Source organism: Mixophyes fleayi, chromosome 2 (assembly GCF_038048845.1).
Source record: "Mixophyes fleayi isolate aMixFle1 chromosome 2, aMixFle1.hap1, whole genome shotgun sequence".
NCBI lineage: Eukaryota > Metazoa > Chordata > Amphibia > Anura > Limnodynastidae > Mixophyes > Mixophyes fleayi.
The window spans coordinates 21,792,425-21,808,312 of record NC_134403.1 but is presented as its reverse complement, the minus strand read 5'-3'; positions in this window follow the sequence as shown (position 1 = coordinate 21,808,312).

The window sequence follows — 15,888 nt, the reverse complement described above, 5'->3', positions numbered from 1 at the left end:
CGCAGACCGCTCCATGCTACATTGTATCGTACCTGCACCTGGACAAGTCTTCTCTCCACATCAGTGGTAATACCTGCCAGCCGCAGACCGCTTCATGCTACATTGTATCGTACCTGCACCTGGACAAGTCTTCTCTCCACATCAGTGGTAATACCTGCCAGCCGCAGACCGCTCCATGCTACATTGTATCTTACCTGCACCTGGACAAGTCTTCTCTCCACATCAGTGGTAATACCTGCCAGCCGCAGACCGCTCCATGCTACATTGTATCGTACCTGCACCTGGACAAGTCTTCTCTCTACATCAGTGGTAATACCTGCCAGCCGCAGACCGCTCCATGCTACATTGTATCGTACCTGCACCTGGACAAGTCTTCTCTCCACATCAGTGGTAATACCTGCCAGCCGCAGACCGCTCCATGCTACATTGTATCGTACCTGCACCTGGACAAGTCTTCTCTCCACATCAGTGGTAATACCTGCCAGCCGCAGACCGCTCCATGCTACATTGTATCGTACCTGCACCTGGACAAGTCTTCTCTCCACATCAGTGGTAATACCTGCCAGCCGCAGATCGCTCCATGCTACATTGTATCTTACCTGCATCTGGACAAGTCTTCTCTCCACATCATTGGTAATACCTGCCAGCCGCAGACCGCTCCATGCTACATTGTATCTTACCTGCACCTGGACAAGTCTTCTCTCCACATCAGTGGTAATTCCTGCCAGCCACAGACCGCTCCATGCTACATTGTATCTTACCTGCACCTGGACAAGTCTTCTCTCCACATCAGTGGTAATACCTGCCAGCCGCAGACCGCTCCATGCTACATTGTATCGTACCTGCACCTGGACAAGTCTTCTCTCCACATCAGTGGTAATACCTGCCAGCCGCAGACCGCTCCATGCTACATTGTATCGTACCTGCACCTGGACAAGTCTTCTCTCCACATCAGTGGTAATACCTGCCAGCCGCAGACGGCTCCATGCTACATTGTATCTTACCTGCACCTGGACAAGTCTTCTCTCCACATCAGTGGTAATACCTGCCAGCCGCAGATCGCTCCAGGCTACATTGTATCTTACCTGCACCTGGACAAGTCTTCTCTCCACATCAGTGGTAATACCTGCCAGCCGCAGATCGCTCCATGCTACCTTATATCTTACCTGCACCTGGACAAGTCTTCTCTCCACATCAGTGGTAATACCTGTCAGCCGCAGACCGCTCCATGCTACCTCGTATCTTACCTGCGCCTGGACAAGTCTTCTCTCCACATCAGTGGTAATACCTGCCAGCCGCAGACCGCTCCATGCTACATTTTATCTTACCTGTTCCTGGACAAGTCTTCTCTCCACATCAGTGGTAATACCTGCCAACCGCAGACCGCTCCATGCTACCTTGTATTGTATCTGCACCTGGACAATTCTTCTCTCCACATCAGTGGTAATACCTGCCAGCCGCAGATCGCTCCATGCTACCTTGTATTGTATCTGCACCTGGACAATTCTTCTCTCCACATCAGTGGTAATACCTGCCAGCCGCAGACCGCTCCATGCTACATTGTATCTTACCTGTTCCTGGACAAGTCTTCTCTCCACATCAGTGGTAATACCTGCCAGCCGCAGATCGCTCCATGCTACCTTATATCTTACCTGCACCTGGACAAGTCTTCTCTCCACATCAGTGGTAATACCTGTCAGCCGCAGACCGCTCCATGCTACCTCGTATCTTACCTGCGCCTGGACAAGTCTTCTCTCCACATCAGTGGTAATACCTGCCAGCCGCAGACCGCTCCATGCTACATTTTATCTTACCTGTTCCTGGACAAGTCTTCTCTCCACATCAGTGGTAATACCTGCCAACCGCAGACCGCTCCATGCTACCTTGTATTGTATCTGCACCTGGACAATTCTTCTCTCCACATCAGTGGTAATACCTGCCAGCCGCAGATCGCTCCATGCTACCTTGTATTGTATCTGCACCTGGACAATTCTTCTCTCCACATCAGTGGTAATACCTGCCAGCCGCAGATCGCTCCATGCTACCTTGTATCTTACCTGCACCTGGACAAGTCTTCTCTCCACATCAGTGGTAATACCTGCCAACCGCAGACCGCTCCATGCTACATTGTATCTTACCTGCACCTGGACAAGTCTTCTCTCCACATCAGTGGTAATACCTGCCAGCCGCAGATCGCTCCATGCTACCTTGTATTGTATCTGCACCTGGACAAGTCTTCTCTCCACATCAGTGGTAATACCTGCCAGCCGCAGACCGCTCCATGCTACATTGTATCGTACCTGCACCTGGACAAGTCTTCTCTCCACATCAGTGGTAATACCTGCCAGCCGCAGACCGCTCCATGCTACATTGTATCGTACCTGCACCTGGACAAGTCTTCTCTCTACATCAGTGGTAATACCTGCCAGCCGCAGACCGATCCATGCTACATTGTATCGTACCTGCACCTGGACAAGTCTTCTCTCCACATCAGTGGTAATACCTGCCAGCCGCAGACCGCTCCATGCTACATTGTATCTTACCTGCACCTGGACAAGTCTTCTCTCCACATCAGTGGTAATACCTGCCAGCCGCAGACCGCTCCATGCTACATTGTATCGTACCTGCACCTGGACAAGTCTTCTCTCTACATCAGTGGTAATACCTGCCAGCCGCAGACCGCTCCATGCTACATTGTATCGTACCTGCACCTGGACAAGTCTTCTCTCCACATCAGTGGTAATACCTGCCAGCCGCAGACCGCTCCATGCTACATTGTATCGTACCTGCACCTGGACAAGTCTTCTCTCCACATCAGTGGTAATACCTGCCAGCCGCAGACCGCTCCATGCTACATTGTATCGTACCTGCACCTGGACAAGTCTTCTCTCCACATCAGTGGTAATACCTGCCAGCCGCAGATCGCTCCATGCTACATTGTATCTTACCTGCATCTGGACAAGTCTTCTCTCCACATCATTGGTAATACCTGCCAGCCGCAGACCGCTCCATGCTACATTGTATCTTACCTGCACCTGGACAAGTCTTCTCTCCACATCAGTGGTAATTCCTGCCAGCCACAGACCGCTCCATGCTACATTGTATCGTACCTGCACCTGGACAAGTCTTCTCTCCACATCAGTGGTAATACCTGCCAGCCGCAGACCGCTCCATGCTACATTGTATCGTACCTGCACCTGGACAAGTCTTCTCTCCACATCAGTGGTAATACCTGCCAGCCGCAGACCGCTCCATGCTACATTGTATCGTACCTGCACCTGGACAAGTCTTCTCTCCACATCAGTGGTAATACCTGCCAGCCGCAGACGGCTCCATGCTACATTGTATCTTACCTGCACCTGGACAAGTCTTCTCTCCACATCAGTGGTAATACCTGCCAGCCGCAGACCGCTCCATGCTACATTGTATCGTACCTGCACCTGGACAGGTCTTCTCTCCACATCAGTGGTAATACCTGCCAGCCGCAGATCGCTCCAGGCTACATTGTATCTTACCTGCACCTGGACAAGTCTTCTCTCCACATCAGTGGTAATACCTGCCAGCCGCAGACCGCTCCATGCTACATTGTATCTTACCTGTTCCTGGACAAGTCTTCTCTCCACATCAGTGGTAATACCTGCCAGCCGCAGACCGCTCCATGCTACCTCGTATCTTACCTGCGCCTGGACAAGTCTTCTCTCCACATCAGTGGTAATACCTGCCAGCCGCAGATCGCTCCATGCTACATTGTATCTTACCTGCACCTGGACAAGTCTTCTCTCCACATCAGTGGTAATACCTGCCAGCCGTAGACCGCTCCATGCTACATTGTATCTTACCTGCACCTGGACAAGTCTTCACTCCAAGTCAGTGGTAATACCTGCCAGCCGCAGATCGCTCCATGCTACATTGTATCTTACCTGCACCTGGACAAGTCTTCTCTCCACATCAGTGGTAATATCTGCCAGCCGCACACCGCTCCATGCTACATTGTATCGTACCTGCACCTGGACAAGTCTTCTCTCCACATCAGTGGTAATACCTGCCAGCCGCAGACCGCTCCATGCTACATTGTATCGTACCTGCACCTGGACAGGTCTTCTCTCCACATCAGTGGTAATACCTGCCAGCCGCAGATCGCTCCAGGCTACATTGTATCTTACCTGCACCTGGACAGGTCTTCTCTCCACATCAGTGGTAATACCTGCCAGCCGCAGATCGCTCCAGGCTACATTGTATCTTACCTGCACCTGGACAAGTCTTCTCTCCACATCAGTGGTAATACCTGCCAGCCGCAGACCGCTCCATGCTACATTGTATCGTACCTGCACCTGGACAAGTCTTCTCTCTACATCAGTGGTAATACCTGCCAGCCGCAGACCGCTCCATGCTACATTGTATCGTACCTGCACCTGGACAAGTCTTCTCTCCACATCAGTGGTAATACCTGCCAGCCACAGACCGCTCCATGCTACATTGTATCGTACCTGCACCTGGACAAGTCTTCTCTCCACATCAGTGGTAATACCTGCCAACCGCAGACCGCTCCATGCTACCTTGTATTGTATCTGCACCTGGACAATTCTTCTCTCCACATCAGTGGTAATACCTGCCAGCCGCAGATCGCTCCATGCTACCTTGTATTGTATCTGCACCTGGACAATTCTTCTCTCCACATCAGTGGTAATACCTGCCAGCCGCAGACCGCTCCATGCTACATTGTATCTTACCTGTTCCTGGACAAGTCTTCTCTCCACATCAGTGGTAATACCTGCCAGCCGCAGATCGCTCCATGCTACCTTATATCTTACCTGCACCTGGACAAGTCTTCTCTCCACATCAGTGGTAATACCTGTCAGCCGCAGACCGCTCCATGCTACCTCGTATCTTACCTGCGCCTGGACAAGTCTTCTCTCCACATCAGTGGTAATACCTGCCAGCCGCAGACCGCTCCATGCTACATTTTATCTTACCTGTTCCTGGACAAGTCTTCTCTCCACATCAGTGGTAATACCTGCCAACCGCAGACCGCTCCATGCTACCTTGTATTGTATCTGCACCTGGACAATTCTTCTCTCCACATCAGTGGTAATACCTGCCAGCCGCAGATCGCTCCATGCTACCTTGTATTGTATCTGCACCTGGACAATTCTTCTCTCCACATCAGTGGTAATACCTGCCAGCCGCAGATCGCTCCATGCTACCTTGTATCTTACCTGCACCTGGACAAGTCTTCTCTCCACATCAGTGGTAATACCTGCCAACCGCAGACCGCTCCATGCTACATTGTATCTTACCTGCACCTGGACAAGTCTTCTCTCCACATCAGTGGTAATACCTGCCAGCCGCAGATCGCTCCATGCTACCTTGTATTGTATCTGCACCTGGACAAGTCTTCTCTCCACATCAGTGGTAATACCTGCCAGCCGCAGACCGCTCCATGCTACATTGTATCGTACCTGCACCTGGACAAGTCTTCTCTCCACATCAGTGGTAATACCTGCCAGCCGCAGACCGCTCCATGCTACATTGTATCGTACCTGCACCTGGACAAGTCTTCTCTCTACATCAGTGGTAATACCTGCCAGCCGCAGACCGATCCATGCTACATTGTATCGTACCTGCACCTGGACAAGTCTTCTCTCCACATCAGTGGTAATACCTGCCAGCCGCAGACCGCTCCATGCTACATTGTATCTTACCTGCACCTGGACAAGTCTTCTCTCCACATCAGTGGTAATACCTGCCAGCCGCAGACCGCTCCATGCTACATTGTATCGTACCTGCACCTGGACAAGTCTTCTCTCTACATCAGTGGTAATACCTGCCAGCCGCAGACCGCTCCATGCTACATTGTATCGTACCTGCACCTGGACAAGTCTTCTCTCCACATCAGTGGTAATACCTGCCAGCCGCAGACCGCTCCATGCTACATTGTATCGTACCTGCACCTGGACAAGTCTTCTCTCCACATCAGTGGTAATACCTGCCAGCCGCAGACCGCTCCATGCTACATTGTATCGTACCTGCACCTGGACAAGTCTTCTCTCCACATCAGTGGTAATACCTGCCAGCCGCAGATCGCTCCATGCTACATTGTATCTTACCTGCATCTGGACAAGTCTTCTCTCCACATCATTGGTAATACCTGCCAGCCGCAGACCGCTCCATGCTACATTGTATCTTACCTGCACCTGGACAAGTCTTCTCTCCACATCAGTGGTAATTCCTGCCAGCCACAGACCGCTCCATGCTACATTGTATCGTACCTGCACCTGGACAAGTCTTCTCTCCACATCAGTGGTAATACCTGCCAGCCGCAGACCGCTCCATGCTACATTGTATCGTACCTGCACCTGGACAAGTCTTCTCTCCACATCAGTGGTAATACCTGCCAGCCGCAGACCGCTCCATGCTACATTGTATCGTACCTGCACCTGGACAAGTCTTCTCTCCACATCAGTGGTAATACCTGCCAGCCGCAGACGGCTCCATGCTACATTGTATCTTACCTGCACCTGGACAAGTCTTCTCTCCACATCAGTGGTAATACCTGCCAGCCGCAGACCGCTCCATGCTACATTGTATCGTACCTGCACCTGGACAGGTCTTCTCTCCACATCAGTGGTAATACCTGCCAGCCGCAGATCGCTCCAGGCTACATTGTATCTTACCTGCACCTGGACAAGTCTTCTCTCCACATCAGTGGTAATACCTGCCAGCCGCAGACCGCTCCATGCTACATTGTATCTTACCTGTTCCTGGACAAGTCTTCTCTCCACATCAGTGGTAATACCTGCCAGCCGCAGACCGCTCCATGCTACCTCGTATCTTACCTGCGCCTGGACAAGTCTTCTCTCCACATCAGTGGTAATACCTGCCAGCCGCAGATCGCTCCATGCTACATTGTATCTTACCTGCACCTGGACAAGTCTTCTCTCCACATCAGTGGTAATACCTGCCAGCCGTAGACCGCTCCATGCTACATTGTATCTTACCTGCACCTGGACAAGTCTTTACTCCAAGTCAGTGGTAATACCTGCCAGCCGCAGATCGCTCCATGCTACATTGTATCTTACCTGCACCTGGACAAGTCTTCTCTCCACATCAGTGGTAATATCTGCCAGCCGCACACCGCTCCATGCTACATTGTATCGTACCTGCACCTGGACAAGTCTTCTCTCCACATCAGTGGTAATACCTGCCAGCCGCAGACCGCTCCATGCTACATTGTATCGTACCTGCACCTGGACAGGTCTTCTCTCCACATCAGTGGTAATACCTGCCAGCCGCAGATCGCTCCAGGCTACATTGTATCTTACCTGCACCTGGACAGGTCTTCTCTCCACATCAGTGGTAATACCTGCCAGCCGCAGATCGCTCCAGGCTACATTGTATCTTACCTGCACCTGGACAAGTCTTCTCTCCACATCAGTGGTAATACCTGCCAGCCGCAGACCGCTCCATGCTACATTGTATCGTACCTGCACCTGGACAAGTCTTCTCTCTACATCAGTGGTAATACCTGCCAGCCGCAGACCGCTCCATGCTACATTGTATCGTACCTGCACCTGGACAAGTCTTCTCTCCACATCAGTGGTAATACCTGCCAGCCACAGACCGCTCCATGCTACATTGTATCGTACCTGCACCTGGACAAGTCTTCTCTCCACATCAGTGGTAATACCTGCCAGCCGCAGACCGCTCCATGCTACATTGTATCGTACCTGCACCTGGACAAGTCTTCTCTCCACATCAGTGGTAATACCTGCCAGCCGCAGATCGCTCCATGCTACATTGTATCTTACCTGCATCTGGACAAGTCTTCTCTCCACATCATTGGTAATACCTGCCAGCCGCAGACCGCTCCATGCTACATTGTATCTTACCTGCACCTGGACAAGTCTTCTCTCCACATCAGTGGTAATTCCTGCCAGCCACAGACCGCTCCATGCTACATTGTATCTTACCTGCACCTGGACAAGTCTTCTCTCCACATCAGTGGTAATACCTGCCAGCCGCAGACCGCTCCATGCTACATTGTATCGTACCTGCACCTGGACAAGTCTTCTCTCCACATCAGTGGTAATACCTGCCAGCCGCAGACCGCTCCATGCTACATTGTATCGTACCTGCACCTGGACAAGTCTTCTCTCCACATCAGTGGTAATACCTGCCAGCCGCAGACGGCTCCATGCTACATTGTATCTTACCTGCACCTGGACAAGTCTTCTCTCCACATCAGTGGTAATACCTGCCAGCCGCAGACCGCTCCATGCTACATTGTATCGTACCTGCACCTGGACAGGTCTTCTCTCCACATCAGTGGTAATACCTGCCAGCCGCAGATCGCTCCAGGCTACATTGTATCTTACCTGCACCTGGACAAGTCTTCTCTCCACATCAGTGGTAATACCTGCCAGCCGCAGACCGCTCCATGCTACATTGTATCTTACCTGTTCCTGGACAAGTCTTCTCTCCACATCAGTGGTAATACCTGCCAGCCGCAGATCGCTCCATGCTACCTTATATCTTACCTGCACCTGGACAAGTCTTCTCTCCACATCAGTGGTAATACCTGTCAGCCGCAGACCGCTCCATGCTACCTCGTATCTTACCTGCGCCTGGACAAGTCTTCTCTCCACATCAGTGGTAATACCTGCCAGCCGCAGATCGCTCCATGCTACATTGTATCTTACCTGCACCTGGACAAGTCTTCTCTCCACATCAGTGGTAATACCTGCCAGCCGCAGACCGCTCCATGCTACATTGTATCTTACCTGCACCTGGACAAGTCTTCACTCCAAGTCAGTGGTAATACCTGCCAGCCGCAGATCGCTCCATGCTACATTGTATCTTACCTGCACCTGGACAAGTCTTCTCTCCACATCAGTGGTAATATCTGCCAGCCGCACACCGCTCCATGCTACATTGTATCGTACCTGCACCTGGACAAGTCTTCTCTCCACATCAGTGGTAATACCTGCCAGCCGCAGACCGCTCCATGCTACATTGTATCGTACCTGCACCTGGACAGGTCTTCTCTCCACATCAGTGGTAATACCTGCCAGCCGCAGATCGCTCCAGGCTACATTGTATCTTACCTGCACCTGGACAGGTCTTCTCTCCACATCAGTGGTAATACCTGCCAGCCGCAGATCGCTCCAGGCTACATTGTATCTTACCTGCACCTGGACAAGTCTTCTCTCCACATCAGTGGTAATACCTGCCAGCCGCAGACCGCTCCATGATACATTGTATCTTACCTGTTCCTGGACAAGTCTTCTCTCCACATCAGTGGTAATACCTGCCAGCCGCAGATCGCTCCATGCTACATTGTATCGTACCTGCACCTGGACAAGTCTTCTCTCCACATCAGTGGTAATACCTGCCAGCCGCAGACCGCTCCATGCTACATTGTATCGTACCTGCACCTGGACAAGTCTTCTCTCTACATCAGTGGTAATACCTGCCAGCCGCAGACCGATCCATGCTACATTGTATCGTACCTGCACCTGGACAAGTCTTCTCTCCACATCAGTGGTAATACCTGCCAGCCGCAGACCGCTCCATGCTACATTGTATCTTACCTGCACCTGGACAAGTCTTCTCTCCACATCAGTGGTAATACCTGCCAGCCGCAGACCGCTCCATGCTACATTGTATCGTACCTGCACCTGGACAAGTCTTCTCTCTACATCAGTGGTAATACCTGCCAGCCGCAGACCGCTCCATTGTATCGTACCTGCACCTGGACAAGTCTTCTCTCCACATCAGTGGTAATACCTGCCAGCCACAGACCGCTCCATGCTACATTGTATCGTACCTGCACCTGGACAAGTCTTCTCTCCACATCAGTGGTAATACCTGCCAGCCGCAGACCGCTCCATGCTACATTGTATCGTACCTGCACCTGGACAAGTCTTCTCTCCACATCAGTGGTAATACCTGCCAGCCGCAGATCGCTCCATGCTACATTGTATCTTACCTGCATCTGGACAAGTCTTCTCTCCACATCATTGGTAATACCTGCCAGCCGCAGACCGCTCCATGCTACATTGTATCTTACCTGCACCTGGACAAGTCTTCTTTCCACATCAGTGGTAATTCCTGCCAGCCACAGACCGCTCCATGCTACATTGTATCTTACCTGCACCTGGACAAGTCTTCTCTCCACATCAGTGGTAATACCTGCCAGCCGCAGACCGCTCCATGCTACATTGTATCGTACCTGCACCTGGACAAGTCTTCTCTCCACATCAGTGGTAATACCTGCCAGCCGCAGACGGCTCCATGCTACATTGTATCTTACCTGCACCTGGACAAGTCTTCTCTCCACATCAGTGGTAATACCTGCCAGCCGCAGACCGCTCCATGCTACATTGTATCGTACCTGCACCTGGACAGGTCTTCTCTCCACATCAGTGGTAATACCTGCCAGCCGCAGATCGCTCCAGGCTACATTGTATCTTACCTGCACCTGGACAAGTCTTCTCTCCACATCAGTGGTAATACCTGCCAGCCGCAGACCGCTCCATGCTACATTGTATCTTACCTGTTCCTGGACAAGTCTTCTCTCCACATCAGTGGTAATACCTGCCAGCCGCAGATCGCTCCATGCTACCTTATATCTTACCTGCACCTGGACAAGTCTTCTCTCCACATCAGTGGTAATACCTGTCAGCCGCAGACCGCTCCATGCTACCTCGTATCTTACCTGCGCCTGGACAAGTCTTCTCTCCACATCAGTGGTAATACCTGCCAGCCGCAGATCGCTCCATGCTACATTGTATCTTACCTGCACCTGGACAAGTCTTCTCTCCACATCAGTGGTAATACCTGCCAGCCGCAGACCGCTCCATGCTACATTGTATCTTACCTGCACCTGGACAAGTCTTCACTCTAAGTCAGTGGTAATACCTGCCAGCCGCAGATCGCTCCATGCTACATTGTATCTTACCTGCACCTGGACAAGTCTTCTCTCCACATCAGTGGTAATATCTGCCAGCCGCACACCGCTCCATGCTAAATTGTATCGTACCTGCACCTGGACAAGTCTTCTCTCCACATCAGTGGTAATACCTGCCAGCCGCAGACCGCTCCATGCTACATTGTATCGTACCTGCACCTGGACAGGTCTTCTCTCCACATCAGTGGTAATACCTGCCAGCCGCAGATCGCTCCAGGCTACATTGTATCTTACCTGCACCTGGACAGGTCTTCTCTCCACATCAGTGGTAATACCTGCCAGCCGCAGATCGCTCCAGGCTACATTGTATCTTACCTGCACCTGGACAAGTCTTCTCTCCAAATCAGTGGTAATACCTGCCAGCCGCAGACCGCTCCATGCTACATTGTATCGTACCTGCACCTGGACAGGTCTTCTCTCCACATCAGTGGTAATACCTGCCAGCCGCAGATCGCTCCAGGCTACATTGTATCTTACCTGCACCTGGACAAGTCTTCTCTCCACATCAGTGGTAATACCTGCCAGCCGCAGACCGCTCCATGCTACATTGTATCTTACCTGTTCCTGGACAAGTCTTCTCTCCACATCAGTGGTAATACCTGCCAGCCGCAGATCGCTCCATGCTACCTTATATCTTACCTGCACCTGGACAAGTCTTCTCTCCACATCAGTGGTAATACTTGTCAGCCGCAGACCGCTCCATGCTACCTCGTATCTTACCTGCGCCTGGACAAGTCTTCTCTCCACATCAGTGGTAATACCTGCCAGCCGCAGATCGCTCCATGCTACATTGTATCTTACCTGCACCTGGACAAGTCTTCTCTCCACATCAGTGGTAATACCTGCCAGCCGCAGACCGCTCCATGCTACATTGTATCTTACCTGCACCTGGACAAGTCTTCACTCCAAGTCAGTGGTAATACCTGCCAGCCGCAGATCGCTCCATGCTACATTGTATCTTACCTGCACCTGGACAAGTCTTCTCTCCACATCAGTGGTAATATCTGCCAGCCGCACACCGCTCCATGCTACATTGTATCGTACCTGCACCTGGACAAGTCTTCTCTCCACATCAGTGGTAATACCTGCCAGCCGCAGACGGCTCCATGCTACATTGTATCTTACCTGCACCTGGACAAGTCTTCTCTCCACATCAGTGGTAATACCTGCCAGCCGCAGACCGCTCCATGCTACATTGTATCGTACCTGCACCTGGACAGGTCTTCTCTCCACATCAGTGGTAATACCTGCCAGCCGCAGATCGCTCCAGGCTACATTGTATCTTACCTGCACCTGGACAAGTCTTCTCTCCACATCAGTGGTAATACCTGCCAGCCGCAGACCGCTCCATGCTACATTGTATCTTACCTGTTCCTGGACAAGTCTTCTCTCCACATCAGTGGTAATACCTGCCAGCCGCAGATCGCTCCATGCTACCTTATATCTTACCTGCACCTGGACAAGTCTTCTCTCCACATCAGTGGTAATACCTGTCAGCCGCAGACCGCTCCATGCTACCTCGTATCTTACCTGCGCCTGGACAAGTCTTCTCTCCACATCAGTGGTAATACCTGCCAGCCGCAGATCGCTCCATGCTACATTGTATCTTACCTGCACCTGGACAAGTCTTCTCTCCACATCAGTGGTAATACCTGCCAGCCGCAGACCGCTCCATGCTACATTGTATCTTACCTGCACCTGGACAAGTCTTCACTCCAAGTCAGTGGTAATACCTGCCAGCCGCAGATCGCTCCATGCTACATTGTATCTTACCTGCACCTGGACAAGTCTTCTCTCCACATCAGTGGTAATATCTGCCAGCCGCACACCGCTCCATGCTACATTGTATCGTACCTGCACCTGGACAAGTCTTCTCTCCACATCAGTGGTAATACCTGCCAGCCGCAGACCGCTCCATGCTACATTGTATCGTACCTGCACCTGGACAGGTCTTCTCTCCACATCAGTGGTAATACCTGCCAGCCGCAGATCGCTCCAGGCTACATTGTATCTTACCTGCACCTGGACAGGTCTTCTCTCCACATCAGTGGTAATACCTGCCAGCCGCAGATCGCTCCAGGCTACATTGTATCTTACCTGCACCTGGACAAGTCTTCTCTCCACATCAGTGGTAATACCTGCCAGCCGCAGACCGCTCCATGCTACATTGTATCGTACCTGCACCTGGACAGGTCTTCTCTCCACATCAGTGGTAATACCTGCCAGCCGCAGATCGCTCCAGGCTACATTGTATCTTACCTGCACCTGGACAAGTCTTCTCTCCACATCAGTGGTAATACCTGCCAGCCGCAGACCGCTCCATGCTACATTGTATCTTACCTGTTCCTGGACAAGTCTTCTCTCCACATCAGTGGTAATACCTGCCAGCCGCAGATCGCTCCATGCTACCTTATATCTTACCTGCACCTGGACAAGTCTTCTCTCCACATCAGTGGTAATACCTGTCAGCCGCAGACCGCTCCATGCTACCTCGGATCTTACCTGCGCCTGGACAAGTCTTCTCTCCACATCAGTGGTAATACCTGCCAGCCGCAGATCGCTCCATGCTACATTGTATCTTACCTGCACCTGGACAAGTCTTCTCTCCACATCAGTGGTAATACCTGCCAGCCGCAGACCGCTCCATGCTACATTGTATCTTACCTGCACCTGGACAAGTCTTCACTCCAAGTCAGTGGTAATACCTGCCAGCCGCAGATCGCTCCATGCTACATTGTATCTTACCTGCACCTGGACAAGTCTTCTCTCCACATCAGTGGTAATATCTGCCAGCCGCACACCGCTCCATGCTACATTGTATCGTACCTGCACCTGGACAAGTCTTCTCTCCACATCAGTGGTAATACCTGCCAGCCGCAGACCGCTCCATGCTACATTGTATCTTACCTGTTCCTGGACAAGTCTTCTCTCCACATCAGTGGTAATACCTGCCAACCGCAGACCGCTCCATGCTACATTGTATCGTATCTGCACCTGGACAAGTCTTCTCTCCACATCAGTGGTAATACCTGCCAGCCGCAGACCGCTCCATGCTACCTTGTATTGTATCTGCACCTGGACAATTCTTCTCTCCACATCAGTGGTAATACCTGCCAGCCGCAGATCGCTCCATGCTACCTTGTATTGTATCTGCACCTGGACAATTCTTCTCTCCACATCAGTGGTAATACCTGCCAGCCGCAGATCGCTCCATGCTACCTTGTATCTTACCTGCACCTGGACAAGTCTTCTCTCCACATCAGTGGTAATACCTGCCAACCGCAGACCGCTCCATGCTACATTGTATCTTACCTGCACCTGGACAAGTCTTCTCTCCACATCAGTGGTAATACCTGCCAGCCGCAGATCGCTCCATGCTACCTTGTATTGTATCTGCACCTGGACAAGTCTTCTCTCCACATCAGTGGTAATACCTGCCAGCCGCAGACCGCTCCATGCTACATTGTATCGTACCTGCACCTGGACAAGTCTTCTCTCCACATCAGTGGTAATACCTGCCAGCCGCAGACCGCTCCATGCTACATTGTATCGTACCTGCACCTGGACAAGTCTTCTCTCCACATCAGTGGTAATACCTGCCAGCCGCAGACCGCTCCATGCTACATTGTATCGTACCTGCACCTGGACAGGTCTTCTCTCCACATCAGTGGTAATACCTGCCAGCCGCAGATCGCTCCAGGCTACATTGTATCTTACCTGCACCTGGACAAGTCTTCTCTCCACATCAGTGGTAATACCTGCCAGCCGCAGACCGCTCCATGCTACATTGTATCTTACCTGTTCCTGGACAAGTCTTCTCTCCACATCAGTGGTAATACCTGCCAGCCGCAGATCGCTCCATGCTACCTTATATCTTACCTGCACCTGGACAAGTCTTCTCTCCACATCAGTGGTAATACCTGTCAGCCGCAGACCGCTCCATGCTACCTCGTATCTTACCTGCGCCTGGACAAGTCTTCTCTCCACATCAGTGGTAATACCTGCCAGCCGCAGATCGCTCCATGCTACATTGTATCTTACCTGCACCTGGACAAGTCTTCTCTCCACATCAGTGGTAATACCTGCCAGCCGCAGATCGCTCCATGCTACATTGTATCGTACCTGCACCTGGACAGGTCTTCTCTCCACATCAGTGGTAATACCTGCCAGCCGCAGATCGCTCCAGGCTACATTGTATCTTACCTGCACCTGGACAAGTCTTCTCTCCACATCAGTGGTAATACCTGCCAGCCGCAGACCGCTCCATGCTACATTGTATCTTACCTGTTCCTGGACAAGTCTTCTCTCCACATCAGTGGTAATACCTGCCAGCCGCAGATCGCTCCATGCTACCTTATATCTTACCTGCACCTGGACAAGTCTTCTCTCCACATCAGTGGTAATACCTGTCAGCCGCAGACCGCTCCATGCTACCTCGGATCTTACCTGCGCCTGGACAAGTCTTCTCTCCACATCAGTGGTAATACCTGCCAGCCGCAGATCGCTCCATGCTACATTGTATCTTACCTGCACCTGGACAAGTCTTCTCTCCACATCAGTGGTAATACCTGCCAGCCGCAGACCGCTCCATGCTACATTGTATCTTACCTGCACCTGGACAAGTCTTCACTCCAAGTCAGTGGTAATACCTGCCAGCCGCAGATCGCTCCATGCTACATTGTATCTTACCTGCACCTGGACAAGTCTTCTCTCCACATCAGTGGTAATATCTGCCAGCCGCACACCGCTCCATGCTACATTGTATCGTACCTGCACCTGGACAAGTCTTCTCTCCACATCAGTGGTAATACCTGCCAGCCGCAGACCGCTCCATGCTACATTGTATCTTACCTGTTCCTGGACAAGTCTTCTCTCCACATCAGTGGTAATACCTGCCAACCGCAGACCGCTCCATGCTA